Genomic DNA, 18,169 nt, shown 5'->3' with positions numbered 1-18,169 from the left:
ATGTTCTGTGTGTGTGTGTGTGTGTGTGTGTGTGTGTGTGTGTGTGTGTGAACATATATATGTTCTTGTTTGTGTGTATGTGTGTGTGTGTGCGCGTGTGTTCGACGGTACGGACTGCGGTACAATATAAACCAGGTGGTCCCTACAGCACCAGCAGAACTGCAAAGCCTTATCACTGGGAGGTGTTGAGTATGAAAAGGAGTTAATGATATTGTTAAAACAGGATGATTGATGTGCTCTCAATGCATTTACAGTTCTCTGTCAGATTATACACCGTGCCATCAGGAGCATCAAGATGGGCATGAGAGTGAGAGGGCTTGGATCGGGATGAAGTAGAAAAATGTCTGTAAGTTAGTGAGTGGAAACACTGGCATAACCTTGTTCAAGTGGTTCAAACGTTTCCATTTAATATCAGAGAATGCATATAGTATGGAACCTGAAATACTTGCTCCTCGTAGACATCTGAGAAAAACAGAAGAGTACCCTAATGACAGTAAAAGCGCCAGCAGCCCCCCTGCCCCCCTCCCATGCACAAGCAGCAGCCAAGCGTCAAGCCTCTCCTCGGCCTCCCTCGCTGATCTCCACAGCCACCACCCACCAAGCTTGAGACAGCAAAGCCCCCCAACAAAGACCATGATCTGCAGTATAACAAAAAGTAATCATTCACCCGACAGTTCAACATACCACACGCTCTCTCCCTTCCCAATGAAGGGGAAAGTCAGTGTCACACAGCGAGACTGGAGACTAACAAAACTAAAAGCAACTCGCTGAGAGAGAGGGAGAGAGGGGGACAGAGAGGGGGATAGAGGGGAAGAGGGGGAATGAGGGAAGGGAGAGAGAGAAGGGGGATAGAGAGAGGAGCAGACAGAGAGAGAAAGGGAGAGAGGGGGACAGAGGGGGAAGAGAGAAAGGGGGAAAGAGAGAGGGGAAGACACGAGAAAGAGGGGGAAGAGAGAGAGTGAGAGAGTGGGGGGAAGAGAGAGAAAGGGAGAGAGAGGGGAGGAGAGAGAGAGAAAGGGGGAGAGATAGAAAGAGATAGAGATAGAGAGATAGAAAGAGAGATAGAGATAGAGATAGAAATAGATAGATATAGAGATCCAAGAAGAGGGCTCCGACAGCAGATCCACTGTTTGTGATGTTCTGTTTCCTCCCGCGATGCTTCAGTGGGAGCCTCTGGCATGGAATCGGCTCAGGCACAGGGCCGCAGAGCTTCAGAACCCCAAAGGCACACACGTCTTCCAGGCAGCACCCCTGGGACACCAAAGAATAGCCAATTGATGAGTCTTGGGACCAGGATCCATCGCTGTAAAGAACTACAGTTTGAGTGCATCTGCAGGTCAAGGGCTCTGACAGGACCCCATCCACCTTGAAAAGGAAAAAAAAATTAGTGTGACTAGTCCTGCATGTAATTTGTAATTTCAAAAATCTAAAAAGGAAGGTGGTATGCCCTTGCCTAATTTTCGTTTATATTATTGGACAGCCAATATTCGTTGTCTTTTTTTTTGGTCTTTCTTCCATAATAAGTCTGACTGCCCAAAATGGGTGGCAATGGAGATGAACTCTGCTAAGGATCTTTCAATTCCTGTACTTCTCAGTTCCACACTTCCTTGTCATTTACCTAGAATTATTGTTAATTCTCTTATTAGACATACTTTAAGAATATGGGCTCAGTTCAGAGAATTTAATGGTCTTCATGGTTTTTCTCTCTCTAGCCCTATTTTACACAATCATCTTTTCCTACCTTCTCTGCGGAATTCAACATTTCACGACTGGCATAGAAAGGGTATTAGGCACTTTGAAGATCTTTTCATAGATAATAGCTTTGCAAATTTTCAACAACTTACTGTAAAGTTTAATCTGCCTAATACTCATTTCTTTAGATACCTTCAAATTCGACATTTCATTAACCCTTTGATATCAAACTTTCCTGAGATGCCTGAGAGAAATGTTCTGGATTTGTTTCTTTGTACCAACCCGCTGTGTGAAGGTTTAATATCGGCTATTCGGGATAAGTTAGTGATTTTGAGGTGTGCCCCTTTCGATAAAATCAGAACTGCCTGGGAACAAGATCTAAATATCTCTTTATCCGATGCGGTTTGGGATTTAATTCTTAAGTTAGTCAACTCAACCTCTTCATGTGCTCGCCACTGCCTTTTGCAGTCTAAGTTGTACACAGGGCGCATATGTCTAAAACTAAATTATCATGGTTTTATCCTGACATTAGTCCTGTTTGTGATGTGTAAAGGGGCTGAGGCTTCCCTTATTCATATGTATTGGACCTGTCCTAGTCTTGAGAAATCCTGGAGAGAAGTTTTTTTTTAACCCCATCTCATATTCTCAACTATCATTTGGAACCTAACCCTCTGGTTTCTCTTTTTGGTACCTTGGGTGAAGTAGATATGCACTTGAGTACAACTAAATGCGGAACATTATCTTTTGCCTCTCTTTTGGCTAGACGGTCGGTTCTTCTTAGGTGGAAAGATGCTGCCCACCCACTCATGCTCAATGGCTTAATGATATTATGGCCTGTTTAGATCTTGAAAAGATTCATTATTCACTTCTTAATTCGGACAAAAAGTTTCATAAGGTGTGGGGAACTTTTCTTGAATATTTTCACAACTCCTCTTTCGGGTAAGTTTATCCTTTTTTTAGTATGCTACAATCCCTTACTTGAAAGTTGTAAGTTTTTTGTTATGAATTATATTATACTTTTGGTAGTCGGCATTATATTACTTTTTTTCCTATATATATTTACAGTTCTCTGGAGTTGAATGTTCTGATTGATTTTTTTCTATATGTAAAGTGGTTGGCCTGGGTTTTTTTTCCTTTTTCAGTGGGAGGTTGGGTTGGATACTAATTTTACATAATTCTCTTTTGGGTGCTTTTTTTTCTTACTATTATGAACTATATATTGGATTTGTTTGTTTGCACTGTATAAATCTCCATTTTGTTGTTGGGTTCTTCTCTGTAGTTTCTTGTAGAAATGCATAAAAAAATTAATTTAAAGAACACTTGTAATGTTAACTTAATACAGTAAGGTACTTCACAGGCACATGACACAAATCAGTATGTGGCATGGATAGTTGATGAGGGTGGACCTAGTCTAGGTTGCTGTCCTGAACTTTGAGCAAAGTTCATTGTTGAGTTGAGACCTTCTTAGCGGGATCTCCTCACCATCTGGTGTAGATCAGGGATTTCAGTTGTGTGTCAGAGCAGTTCCTTCCTGGTCTTAATCTCCCTATGACACTGCATCAATTCCCAGTGCTAACATCACCATTGTTTAATCTGTTTTAAATAAACACATAGGAAAAATAACAAAGTGCATTGTAGTTAATAAGAATTGTTTGTCATTGTTTGATGTTACAAGGTGCAGTTTCCTTTTTGATAAAGCGTAAACAGACTATATTTTTTGAATGTAATATAGTAGGGTGTCAAATTATTGATGATAATTGGCAGTTACTGTACATCCAACACTGGAAGGTCAGCTAGACTGGAATTTTTGATGGACAAAACCCTTTCATCTTAGCAAGACTGAAGTGAACATTTTACAACGCACAGAAAATTAAGATGCATTTACAGTACTGGGTAAAAGTCTTAGGCACATATATATAGCCAGGGTCTCTTGTGCAGTACTGTAGTAATTTTATGTATTGCACTGTACTGCTGCTACAGAAAAACACATTTCATGACATATGTGAATGACGATAAACTTGATTCTGATATGGGTCTCTATTGTGGACTGAGAGTGGGAAGGGGGCAGGGAGAGGGGAATCATGGTTGAGAAAAGGAGAGGGAAGAGAGAAGGGAGCGGGAAGCACCAGAGAGACCTTCTGTAGTGATCAATAAACCAATTGTTTGGAATCAAGTGACCTTGCCTGCGCCAATCCACCCACCCCCACCTCCCTACCCTTGGCACTCCTTTGCCACCTGTCCGACACTCTTCCCTCAACCCTCGCCATTCCCAACATCACTCCTCCCTCAACCCTCGCCATTCCCAACAGCCTTTGCTCCTGCCAGATTTACAAACCTGCACTCTGCTCCACATTAACAAGTACGGTACTGTGCAGAAGCCTCAGGCTCCCTCGCTCTATATATGTGCCTCAGAATTTTGCACAATACTGCAATTGCATGCAAGAATTCTGGTATAACTTGTTAGTGTAACTAGTGGATCTCTCTGCTAAAACAATCACTCTTTCGGTCTGGCTTCGGCAGTTTATAAGGACACAGTAGCACTGAATCTATTCACCTAAGATATCCCTCAGGGGTTACAGCATTACATCATTGTCCAGTTTTTCTCAAAGATTTCAAAGGCGGTTGATGAGCCTGCAGTGCAGCCTATCCACGTTTAAATAGTTCAAACTATAGAATGAATCGATGGATTCCCAAGCCTGAATGCTTCATTTATTTAGTAAATGACTCTTTGTGATTCCCTATAATGGATGTTTTGTAAGTTTGTAGAGGGTAGTTTCATTGCACCAATGGTACGATTTTACACGTCATTTGAAGCACAGTGCACAGCCTTTTCCTGCTGAGGTGAATGACAGAGTCACTAAAATAACAGAAGCTGAGGTTCAGTTCAGTCCATAGAGTTTGTCCTGACTCTCACCAGTCAATCCCTGATACCTGCTGATCGAGTTTGTCCTGAATCTCACCAGTCAATCCCTGATACCTGCTGATCGAGTTTGTCCTGAGGCTGTCTTGTAGGGGGTAGTAGATAAGGCTCTACTCAGAATTCTTTTAAACTTTCTGAGTGAGCATAACCAAACACCACAACTTAGTGAATGTAAACATCAGCACTTCAAATAATATCACATACTGTATGCTGTTAGATGAAATTACCGATGTGATATAAAGAGTTAAAAACTTGTTCATTTATATGCTTTAACCTTTAAACACAGCTACTAAACTCTCTCTCCACAGGTGATCAAGCCCGATTTCAATTGACCTGTTTGACTCTGAACAATACTAATTTCTAACTCTAGATGACTCTAAATGGAAGTCACTATGGCGACCAGTCAGTTTATTCTGCCTTTGACTTCTTGCAAGCTGTCCCTTTCAAAGCTTTAACCCTTAACTGTATATATATCTCCCCCTCCCCCTCTCCCCCTCCTCCCTCTCCCCTCCCCTCTCCCCTCTCCCCTCCCCCTCCTCCTCCCCTCTCCTTTCCCCCTCATCACCCCTTCCCCTCCACTTCCTTTCCCCCTCCCCTCTCCTCACCCCCTCTCCTCTTCCCTTCCCCCTCTCCCCTCCCTCTTACTCCTCCCCTCTCCCCCTCACTCCTCCCTCTCCCCCTCCTCATTCTCCCCTCTTCCTCCCCTCCCCCTACTCCTCCCCTCCCTCTCCCTCTCCTCGTACCCCTCCCCTCTCTCCCTCCCCCTCCCTCCTCTCCCTCTCCCCTTCCCCCTCTCCTCTGCCCCTCTCTCTTTTCTCCCCCTCTCTTCCCTCCCATCTCTCTCTTCTCCGCTTTTCCCTCCTCTCTCTCACACGCATACGCTACACACACACACACACACACACACACACACACACACACACACACACACACACACACACACCCTCCTTTTCTCTTTCTCATCTTTATTTCTAATCCAAAACTCACACCGTGAGAATCTGATGAATTTCACCCCCTCACATCCTGTTGGACTAATTTCGAAATGTCCAACTATTTCATACAAAAACAATTATCAGCAATATGCACCTCACGGATGCTGCTCGACCCTCGGATTTGTAGTAGCAGTTTTTAAACACAAGAGATTCTGTAGATGCCGGAAATCTTGAGGAGCCCACACACAGAATGCTTGCAGCAGCTATGAAGGAAAATAAACAGTTGACATTTCAGGCTGGGACGCTGCATCAGGACTGGAAAGGAAGGGAGCAGAAGCCCGAACAAGAAGGCATAGGGAGGTGGGGGTACACAGGCTGGCAGATGATAGGTGAGGCCGGGTGAGGCCAGGCGAGGAGGGAAGTGGTGTGTGGGGGATGGGAGATGAAGCAAGAAGCTGGGTGGGGGGGTGTGGAAGAAATGAATGGACTGAGGAAGAAGGGATCTAATAGCAGACTACAGAGGGCCTTGGGAGAAAGTGAAGGAGGTGGGGAACCAGCAGGAGGTGATAGGCAGGTGAGGAGAAGAGTGAGGTAAGAAGGCAACCAGAAAACTAGAGAAGGAGGGAGGGGGTGTATTATCTGCAAATTCAAGAAATCAATGTTCATGCCATCAGGTTGGAGACTTCTCAGATGGACTATGAGGTGTTGCTCTTCCAACCTGAGTCTGGCTTCATCATGGCAGTTGGGAGACTCTGGCAGTTTGCTTTTCTCTTGTGATTTCAGCATCTGCAGCCTCTTGTATCGCTAATGAATGGACCTTACTGCTGGGTGGCAGAAATGGATGGGGTTATTGTGGCTGATGTTGAGTCTGATTTTATTAATGTGGACAGGTGGCCTTTCATCGGGGGATGCTCCTCCATGAGAAGACTCAAGGCCAGTGGTTGCACCCCCACTGTGACTGAGATCAACTCGCTAGGAGTATTCCAAAGGTCAATCCCAGGAGTTTTTCCAGCCAAGAATCTCAGTCCTGCCGAAGGGTTTCGGCCCGAAACGTTGACAGGACTTTTTCCCACAGATGCTGCCTGGCCTGCTGGGCTCCTCCAGCATTTTGTGTGTGTTGCTCGGATTTCCAGCATCTGCAGATTTTATCTCTCCAAGGAGTTTTCTGACTGGCCTGGCTTGTTTAACCCAAGCAGACAAATTGGGACCAAAGTAGCGAAGGCTCCGGCCTCAGACTTCCTGGTCCCAGCCCTGACCAGTTGACAGCTGACCAATCAGAAGGCTTCCAGCAAGGTGTAGAAGGTAATCTTCATGTGGTATGGCGATGAGGACTTGTTCCAGGAACCGCCTTCAGGAGGAGCAGCGCTTTGACTCCTGTCTGATCCCAGAATGTAATTTAATAAATGCTCTATATTCGATTAATATTTTTCATTAAAAATTGATGTAAAAATATTTCAAGTAACTAACTTCAAATAAAATGCATTAAATAACTAATTAAAAACAGTACAAGAAAAGGCAAAAAATATGTAACATCCTTTCTTTCTAATTCTAATCTGCAGGCCAAGAATGGGGAACACATTCCCTCCCCTGGGTCTGGCTGCAGTGAGGTTCCACAATCTAATAATGTTGACAAGTAGACAGGGTGTTGAAAAAGGCATTCAGCTCGCAATGTTTCTGAGTTCAATTCCAGCGCCATTCTGTAAGGAGTCCCTGTACGTCCTCCCCATGGAATGCGAGGGTTTCCCCCGGGTCCTTCAGCTTCCTCCCACACTCCAAAGTCAAACAGAGTGGGTTATTGGTCATTGTAAATTGTCCCGTGATTGGGTTTGGGTTAATCGGGTTTATTGGGGGGGGGGGTGGCAGGGAGGTGTTTATGCTGGGGTGGCATTGCTCAAAGTCCCAGAAGGGCCTAGTCTGCGCTGTGTCACTAGATAAATAAATAAATGCTTGCTGTCATCAGTCGGGGAGTTGAGTACAATAATTGGGATGTCATATTGCAGATACGTGAAACTTTGACTTGGACACATTTGGAGTATGGTTGCCACGTTGCAGGAAGAACAAGGAGGCTTTGGAGAGGATGGAGATGTCTACCAGGAGCTTGCCTGGTGTAGAGAGTACTGTTTTAGCTCTAAGGACAGGTTGGACAAAATAGGATTATTTTCTTTGGAACATTGGAGGCCGAGGGGTGACCTGGCAGAAGTATATTATATAAAATTATGTGAGGCACATTGGCCTTCATTAATCAGAGTATTGAATGTTGAAGGAACTCAGCAGGTCAGGCAGCATCTACGTTTAGCTTCTGGTTGTAAATGGGAGCCAGTTTTCAGTTCTTAATGTAACTGGCAAGCAGTAATCAGTTTGAAGTTAAAAGGGCAGTTTCACAAACAAGCACTGTCCATAGCACAGCCTTGCTGACCCCACGGCATCTGGGTTTATTGCTCAAGAGTTGCACTGTAAAACATTGGGGTATGTTGATTGGGGTTGTTTCAAAACTGATAATGCTGGCTAAATTGTTTTGTTCAAGGAAGCTTACAGACCAGACTGATAATATCATTTAGCATAACAAATAGATGATCTGTTAATAGTTGGAAGGGTTCTGTACTCCAAAGAGTAAGCTTCACGGCTCTTACTGTGGGTCCCTAGGAACTCTGTCTCCAGAAGCCTTTAGTCTACCTGTGTTAAAAGGTATCTGAAAAAATATCAGATGTGCGCGAAGTCACCCAAGTGAAATAGTATAAATGTCGAGAGCAGTCCAGGCTTTTTAGGAATAGTCTGGTAACAACAAGGAAATTGACAGAAACACAGAAGGAAGTCAAATCCGTTCCTCTGCCTTCAATTTTTATGATGGATCACTGATTCGTCTGCAGATTGCGGGATTTTTTTTAAGCTTATTGGAATTGGACCTTTGTTTTGTAAATACTTTGTGTTTTAGAAATAGTTTGTAATTTGGAAGTCCTTTATAGGGTAGAAATCCTCATTGAGTTTTAAACGTGTTTTAAGAATATTGTTTGGATTTAAGTACTTTATTTCAACATTTATTTTCATTAAAAATAACCGAACTGTATTTAAACTACTTTGACAGCTGTAAGTATCTCAATACCACTCAAAGACTGGGTATTGGCAGCTAAACATGCCATGGAGAGTAAACAGAGAAGTGATCTAGTCTTTAAAGATTGGGTAGTTACAGTATAGCCTCCCTTCAGTGAGGGTGCCCATGGCTATTTATATCAGATAGGGCTTAAGGACTTCACTTGAGTTTAGGAGTTTGTGATCAGCAACCTAATACCACCACATGTGTGTTTATGAATCTATTCCTGATATTGACATTGAATCAACGCAGGGGACGAGCCACAGAACAACATTGTGAGTTCTACTGTTGAAGGAACTACTCAATGATGACAGATGTATAAGAAAGGAGGTCTAATTAGTTGAGGAAACCAACCTAGAAAGTGAATCTATAATAATCCTAATGGCTGTTCACTCACATGTTTTCAGAGGAAAAGAAAAATGACCTGTTAAATATACTCCGCAAATTTCTCCACAAGCTCCACCATCTTAAAGGGGACCTTACCATCAAACACATCTTTACCTTCACCCTCCCACATTCTCTGCTTTTCACAGGGATCACTCTCTCTATGATACTCTTGACCATTCATCCTTTCCCACTGATCTCCCTCCTGGCACTTACCCCTGCAAGCAGAGCAAGTGTTACACTTGGCCATTCTCCTTCCTCACTTCCATTCAGGGCCACCAACAGTCCTTCCAGATGAGACACCACTTCACCTGCGAACCTGTTGGGGTCATCTACTATCTTTGGAGCTCCCAGTGTGGAGAGACCCAACGTGGATTGGGGAGGGGGGCAGGCAGCCACTTTGTCGAGCTCCTTCACTCCATCTATAGCAAACAGAACTTCCTGGTGGCCAACCAGTTTAATTCCAATCGTCATTCCCATACCAACACATCAGTCCATGGCCTCCTCAACTACCACGATAAGGCAGTCCCAAGTTAGAACATAGAACATAGAACATAGAATAGTACAGCACAATACAGGCCCTTCGGCCCACAATGTTGTGCCGACCCTCAAACCCTGCCTCCCATATAAGCCCCCACCTTAGATTCCTCCATATACCTGTCTGTTGGAGGACCATCACCTCATATTCCATCTGGGTAGCCTCCAACCTGATGGCATAAACATCAATTTCTCTAATTTTTATTAATTACCCCCCACCTCTCTTTTTCCAATGTCTGATGTCAAGATGGAAGAAAAACAAGAAGATGAAGAAACTGAGCCAGAAACTGTGGAACTACACCAAGAGGCTCCCCTCTTATCCCCTCTCTCCTCCTCACCCCATCACCTCCTTCTGATGCCCTTCCTTCTTCCCTTTCTCCATGGTCCACTTTCCTCTACTATCAGATTCCATGTTCTTCAGCCTTTAGCTTTTCCACCTATCACCTCCCAGCTTCCAACTTCGTCACCCTTCCCCCACCCACTTCCTTTCCCCCTCACTTCACCCATCATTGTCTAGTTTGTACACACGAGGAATTCTGCAGATGCTGGCATTTCAAGCAACACACATAAAAGTCGCTGGTGAACGCAGCAGGCCCCACCTCCCCCTCGCACCCCAAAAGTTATTTATTTATTTATTTGTATACACACATTCTTTCTCTCTCTCTCTCCTTTTTCTCCTTCTGTCCCTCTCACTATATCCTTTGCCCATCCTCTGGTTTTCCCCCCTCCCCCTTTTCCTTCTCCCTGGGCCTCCTGTCCCATGATCCTCTCATGTTCCTTTTGCCAATCAACTGTCCAGCTCATGGCTCCATCCCTCCCCCTCCTGTCTTCTATTATTTCGGATCTCCTCCTTCCCCTCCCACTTTCAAATCTCTTACTAGCTCTTCCTTCAGTTAGTCCTGACGAAGGGCCTAGGCCCGAAACGTCGACTGTACCTCTTCCTGGAGATGCTGCCTGGCCTGCTGCGTTCACCAGCGACTTTTATGCGTGTTGTTTAGCTTGTATTCCTTCTCCTGCCCCCTGCCCCTGCCTCCTTTTCTGGCTTCTTCCCCATTTCTTTCCATTGCCGATGAAGGGTCTAGGTCTGAAATGTTGACTTACTATTCCTTTGCACAGATGCTGCCTGCCCTGCTGAGTTCTGTCAGCACTTTTGTGTAAATACAGCATCTGCAGAATCTCTTACGTTCTTAAATATACTAAGCCATGGGGATATAAAATATAATGACATCATAATGTGAATATCTGAATTAAGTATCAGGGTTGCTATGTGTCCTCACAGTTACTTCCCAAGTTTTCCCATGCTGTTTCCAGTCCTTTCCTTGTCGACCTCTTCTGTTACTTATAATTAGTGCTGCTTCATTAGGCAAAGCCCTGGCAATGTGGGGCCACACTTCCTATAACACAGTTCTACCAGAATTTGCGGAGTGCGTTCTGACTACTGAAGTTTAGGTGTAAAAAGTTATCCAAACTGTTATCCCTGGGTGCTACTTTTAAACAGACATTAGTCTATTTATATGAATAATGTACATATTGAAATTTTAAGAAGTTTATTTATAAAGAAACAGATTTGTGTAAGTATGACCAAAAATAACATTGAGGAATGTTCTCAGTATTTAAGCTATTTCTACTAAGGCTTTGCAATCAACATATCTCTGAACACCCTCAGTGTCAACGATTATCACATTAAAGTAACATCCAGATATCCCAAAAGGAGCAGAAAATTAAGGACACATCCCTTATTTACTGATTTATAAGTAACCTTTTTTTCCCAATATATTCCAAATAAATATAAGACTGGAGAAGTCTGTGTCGGATGTTATGGCGCGAATATAATTTAAAGAGAATTTGAAAGGAACTTCTTCACTCAGAGTGTGGTGGGAGTATGGAAGGAACTGCCGCTGGAGGTGGTACATGTACCATAGGCTCAGTTGTAGTATTTAAGAGAATTTGGATAGGTGCATGGATGAGAGGGGTTTGGAGGGTGATAGTTGGGGTGTAGGTGGACTAGTCAGAAGACCAGGTTGACATGGATTAGTTGGGAGCCAAGGAGCCCACGTCTGTGCTGTAGTGCCTCACGAGTCCATGGCTGTTTTATATGTTTCTGAGTCTGTCTTTCTTTCATTTGTCATGAGACATCTCCTCCCTGAACAAGAAGGCACAGCAGCACCTCCACTTCCTAAGGAGATGAGGCATGCAAAGATCCACCCCCTCCCCAAGTTTACAGGAGTACTGTTGAGAGAGCATTGGGCCAAGCTGCATTTCCATCTGGTATGGGAGTAGGAGCAGCCAAGCATCAGGCCGCAAGTCCCCACAAAGGACCGTGAGACCGGCTGAGATGGTCACAGGGGCCTCCCTACCATCCATGGGGGATGTTGATCAGGATCGCTGCGTACGCAGGGCCCTTAGTATTATCAAGGATCCCACCCACCCATCCAGCATCCTCTTTGACTTTCTACCATCAGGCAGGAGATGACGATGCATAAAGACAAGAACGGTCAGGATGGGAAACATTTTCTTCCCTCAGGCCATTAGGCTTCTGAACTCCCTGCCATATGGTATGTAAGGGGTTTCTTCTTTTATGTTACTGCATATGTTAATCAAAATGGCTTCTTTGTTATGTTAAATGCTGATGAAGTCTTTAGCTAGCACTTTGCTTGGGTTATAATATAGATAACACAGTAAGTGGACCAATGGGTGTCCATGTTATTCTTTCTGGGGTGATATGCTGTCTCATATGGCTGGGAACCAGGGGGTTTTGGCGGGGAGTCGGAGGAGAGACCATGAGGACGACGGACGTGCGGGGAAAGCTTCGGTTGATCACTTCAGGTGTCCCGAGCTGCGAGTCGAAGGCGTCCAAGTGGTCCCGAAGAGGTCCCAAGCTCCAATGTGTGCACGAAGAAATTGAACTTTGATAAGTCTGGCGCTTTTTCCATTCCTTTTTTGTATTGAACTTCTATTAATCTCATAGACTTAGTAATATCTATAAAGTGTAATTGGTAAAACGTACATTGTGTGCTGGCTGATGATTGATGTTTGAAGCCGAATCAGGTGGCAGTTGTATAGCAACCAACACAACCAGGAGATGAGGTGGGCAGCGGACGGGGTTTCCCCTAGGTAAATACAAGCCAATATAGCTGAGCGTTACATTTGTGGGAGCAGACGTCCAGGTCTGGATTTTCGGTAAAGCTGTATAAGTTGCCACGTTAAGTAGTGCGAAGATGGATTGAGATAAGATTGTAAGCTGGTGTGAGTTAGAGTACGTACCGGTGAAACATGCGTTCCTGTTAAGTGGGGTGGATTTCCGCATTTCGGGAGATGTACTAGTGCGAGGGTTGATCAAAGGTATAGGGCAGGTAGAACTGGTAGCTAGAAGGTGGGGTAAAGAAGTGGAATCTAGCTGGGTGTTGGTTCGGACGAGTGCTGACGCCATGATGCTGGAACTGCCAGTGACGGTCGGCGTCCAGGGGGAGGGGGGGCCGTGGGTGTGCTGGCTGACGATTGATGTTTGAAGCCAAATCAGGTGGCAGTTGTACAGCAACTGACGTAACCGGGAGACAAGGTGGGCGGTGGACGGGGTTTCCCCTAGATAAATATGAGCCAATATAGCTAAGTGTTACATGTATTCAAAGTGTCACCGATTAATCTGTTCTGTAATTGACAATATTTAATTTATGTGCTTTACTTTGTTTGTTTATGCCTAATCATTTGTGGATTTTATCCTTACTTTCCTAAATTATTGTGTGTTATATGTGGTATTAGAGAGGGTCCAGAGGAGGTTCACAAGGATACTTTATACTGTACTTATACTTTATACTTCATTGTCACCAAACAATTGGTACTAGAACGTACAATCATCACTGCGATATTTGATTCTGCGCTTCCCACTCCCTGGATTACAAATATTAAATATTAAAAATAGTAAAAATTAGTAAATATTAAACATTTAAATTATAAATCATAAATAGAAAATAGAAAGATGGAAAGTAAGGTAGTGCAAAAAAAACGAGAGGCAGGTCCGGATATTTGGAGGGTACGACCCAGATCGTTCAGCAGTCTTATCACAGTTGGAAAGAAGCTGTTCCCAAATCTGGCCGTACGAGTCTTCAAGCTCCTAAGCCTTCTCCCGGAGGGAAGAGGGATGAAAAGTGTGTTGGCTGGGTGGGTCGTGTCCTTAATTATCCTGGCAGCACTGCTCTGACAACGTGCGGTGTAAAGTGAGTCCACGGACGGAAGATTGGTTTGTGTGATGTGCTGCACCGTGTTCACAATCTTCTGCAGCTTCTTTCGGTCTTGGACAGGACAATTTCCATACCAGGTTGTGATGCACCATAGAAGAATGCTTTCTATAGTGCATCTATAAAAATTAGTGAGGGTTTTAGGGGACGGGTCAAATTTCTTTAGTTTTCTCAGGAAGTAAAGGCGCTGGTGGGTCTTCTTGTTAGTGAACTCTGCTTGGTTGGACCAAGTCAGATCATTTTTGATATTGACCCCAAAGAACTTAAAGCTTTTGACCTGTTCCACTTGCGTACCACCGATGTAAATTGGGTCGTGCGGTCCGCTACTCCTTCTGAAGTCAACAACCAATTCCTTCGTTTTGCTGACGTTGAGGGATAAGTTATTGTCTTCGCACCATGCCACCAGGTTCTTAATTTCCTCTCTGTACTCAAACTCATCATTACCCGAGATACGACCTACAATTGTTGTGTCATCAGCAAACTTACATATTGAGTTTGATGGAAACTTGGCTACACAATCATGAGTGTACAGTGAGTACAGCAGGGGGCTGAATACACAGCCTTGTGGGGCACCAGTGCGCAGAGTGATTGTAGAGGAGAGCTTGTCCCCTATTTTTACAGCCTGGGTCCTGTCTGTGAGGAAGTTGAAGATCCAGCTGCAGATCTGGGTGCTAAGGCCCAGGTTCTGGAGCTTCCAGTTTATTTGGAATGATGGTATTAAAGGCAGAGCTGTAGTCAATGAAAAGGAGCCTTACGTATGCGTCTTTATTCTCCAGGTGTTCTAAGAAGGAACGTAGGGCCAGAAAAATGGCATCTACCGTTGACCTGTTGCCCCGGTAGGCGAATTGCAAAGTGTCGAGGTTGACTGGTAGGCTGTGGTTGATGTGTGCCATAACCAATCTCTCGAAGCACTTCATAGCAATTGATGTCAGAGCCACAGGTCGATAGTCATTCAGGCATGCCACCTTGCTGTTCTTCGGCACTGGGATTATCGTTGCCTTCTTAAAACACGAGGGGATCTTAGACTGAAGCAAGGAGCAGTTGAAGATGTCAGCAAACACTCCAGCTAGCTCGCTTGCACAGGCCCGGAGAACCCGTCCTGGGACGCCATCTGGTCCCGTCGCCTTCCTTGGATTTATCTTCAGGAAGGCCCTTCTAACGTCCTCCTCGGTGACGATGAATCTCGATGCCACCAGGTCCGGTTCATCCGGAGGGAGCGGGACGCTCCTCTTCTGTTCAGATCTTGCATAGAATATGTTAAGTTCGTCAGGAAGAGAAGCGCCACAGTTATTGATATTCCCAGCCTTTTCTTTGCGCCCAGTGATCTCATTTAGACCCTGCCATAGTCTACTGGCATCCCTTTGGTTAGCCTGTGCTTCCAGCTTGGCTCGACATTGCGTCTTGGTACCCTTAATGGCTTTCTGGAGTTCACGCCTGGATTCCATGTAGCGACTGGTATCCCCGGACCTAAAAGCCGCAGATCTAGCCTTTAAAAGGGACTTGACCTCATAATTCATCCAAGGTTTCCGGTTAGGGAATACCCGGATCGTCTTGTGAGACACACAATGATCCTGGATGAATTCCAGGAATGAAAAGTTTATTGTACAAGGAACGTTTGATGGCTCTGGGTCTGTACTCACTGGAATTCAGAAGGATGAGGGGGGGTCTCATTGAAACCTTTCAAATGTTGAAAGGCCTAGAGAGAGTAGACATAGAAAGGGTGTCTAGGAGAAGAGGGCACAGCTTCAGGATAGAGGGGCGCCCTTTCAAAACAGAGATGTGGAGAAAATTCTTTAGCTAAAGGGTGGTGGATTTGTGGAATTTGTTGCCACATGCAGCTGTGGAGGCCAGGTCGTTGGGTGTACTTAAGGCAGAGATTGATAGGTTCTTGATTGGACATGGCATCAATGGTTATGGGGAGAAGGCTGGGAACTGGGGATCAGCCATGATTGAATGGCGGAGCAGACTCGATGTCCCAGACTGCCTAATTCTGTTCCTATGTCTTACAGTCTTATGTGTGTTACGTGCACTGCTGTGCTTTACACCCTGGTCCTGAGAAACGTGCGTTTGCCGGTACATACGTATATAATTAAATGTCAATAAACTTGACTTGACTTGACTTGGACATTGCTGGCAGTGCAGGTTAGCATTTGTGGCTCAGTCCCAACTGTTTCCGAACTGAGGATGCAACCATGTGGGTCTGGATGCACATGGAGACCAGATCAGATGGAGAAGGCAGATTTTCTTTGAAGAAAATTAAAAAGCCAGGTGTTTTTCATCACACAGTTACAGTTACTAAAAGGAATATCTCTTTAAAGAAAAACACTGGATTTCTTGTTTAATGACTTGAATTTACACGGTGGGGTTCAAACTCACGTCCCTGACCCAATGATTCAAAGCTCTAGCAATTAGTCTGGTAACTTAACCACTACCCTCAGAGTATTTTGCTCTATTTATATAGTAAGATTAAAAGGAGGGAAGAGAAATTTAACAAGGCTGCAGCAATTCCAAGCTGTGGTATTCATAAGGAGGTTGAAGGACATTTTATGGAGAAGCACTTCTACATAACATGCATCATTATTTATGAAACTGTGCAAATTAGAAAGCTTCATTTATTTCGGAAAGTAATGTGAGTTGGTTATTCTTTAACTTTCCTGGTTTCCAAGCATCTGCTTTTCACATCTTCCACCTGCCTATTTCAGGCTGTGCTGTACATCACACTTACAACCATTGCTCTTTATCCGCTTGGAAGTACTTTGAGAAACAGTAGCGAATGCTGTGGCATGGACATGAGCAAAGTAAATATTTACCCACATAGATGGATTGACAGCCTTGAATGTACCCTTTTTGAGAGTTAACATTCTGATGCTGTTTTATCACAGAAATAATTACTCAGAAACTGGAGGGACAAATTCCCTTGGCACTCCCCTGTAAGAGGCAGGCCCTGTTTAAATAGTCACCAGATATTTTAAACAGAGGGGCTGGGATATTTAAACAATAGGGATTCCTATTTCCCCAGCCTTTGAAAGATCCAATGACAAAGTGTAGGGTGAGATTAGTTGTTCTGTAAAAGGACTGACATGGCTCCCAGCAGAAATCCAGACTGGCAACGTGGTCAGTGTTCCTGAAGATGGATTTTTAAAATCTGCATTTTATGGATCTACTCCTCTTGCATGGAGGGACCAAACAGAGGGTGTGAATGAGGTTTCCTGGTGGGAGCCTGTGTTGCCCCCAAAGTAATGTAGGAGCACAATTTGGTTCAAATGCACTGCCAGTTTCTCATCGATCTGCAGCAGCGTTGGAGATGACTTATTCAGTGTTATGTTTTGTAACTCCAAAATTATAAAACTAATTGAAAGAAAAACACATGAGAGCAGGGGATAACTTGTGCATGTTCAGTTCCATTTCTTTACTTTAGTGAGGCATGCAATTATGACATGGTGCCATAATGGTGTACGCCATTCATGTACTTTTACAAATAACCCGAAATGAATTATTTAGACAATGAAGAATGCTTAATCAAACAATACTGTATACAGGTGCCCCCGCTTTACAAACGTTCGCTTTACGCCACTTCGCTTTTACAAAAGACCTACATTCGTACTTGTCTTCGCCAACTGAAAGAGGATTTTCACTTTTACGAAAAAAGACTCCCACTTTAAACTTGTGTTTACCGCGAGAAAGACTACCATGACCGTGAAGCCTTGTGCGGGCAGGTGTGTGCGCATGCGTGTACGTGCTGATTTTTTTCTACAAATCAGTTTTGGCTAAATCTTCCCGATTCTGTTAAGTGAAACTACATGGTATATACATTATTTCTACTTTATGTAGGCTATGTATTTATCATATCATTCCTGCTTTTACTATATGTTAGTGTTATTTTACGTTTTATGTGCTCTTTGGTATAATTTGGTAGGTTATTTTTTGGGTCTGGGAACTCTCAGAAATTTTTCCCATATGAATTAATGGTAATTACTTCTTCGCTTTACGCCATTTCGGCTTACGAACAATTTCATAGGAATGTTCTACCTTCGGATAACGGGGGAAATTGTATTTACAATGTTACTCAAATACTACTGAAATATTGAATACACAGCACTCCGAGCACTCCTCCCTGCTATGTTATGAACTCCAACTCAATATGGGATGCATCTCAACTTATATACATACACACACACACATACTCTTGTAGGATAATGTCGGCGGGGGAGGGGGGTGGTCACTCTGCTTCGCAGGAGAGTCTTCTGGCTGTGAAACAATCTCAGGTTCTGGCCTCTCCTCTGTAGCGGTTGTAGGAGTTGACTCTGGTACCGTAGGACGAGGTTCTGACAGTTCCGGACACTCTTCAACTGGATTTTTTGGCACACCAAACTCTGCGTGG

The 18,169-nt window shown here is 44.1% G+C and overlaps 1 long non-coding RNA gene across 1 annotated transcript in view; it reads left to right on the top strand.

Annotated features, from left to right (window-relative positions):
* LOC134336875 (uncharacterized) overlaps positions 1–18,169 on the top strand; it is a 63,261-nt gene that overhangs the window by 462 nt on the left and 44,630 nt on the right. The gene's annotated exons all lie outside the window — the stretch shown is intronic.

The sequence above is a fragment of the Mobula hypostoma genome, chromosome 23 (genome assembly GCF_963921235.1).
Source record: "Mobula hypostoma chromosome 23, sMobHyp1.1, whole genome shotgun sequence".
Taxonomy (NCBI): domain Eukaryota; kingdom Metazoa; phylum Chordata; class Chondrichthyes; order Myliobatiformes; family Myliobatidae; genus Mobula; species Mobula hypostoma.
The sequence above is the reverse complement of the archived record's forward strand: the minus strand, read 5'-3'. Positions and strand labels throughout refer to the sequence as shown.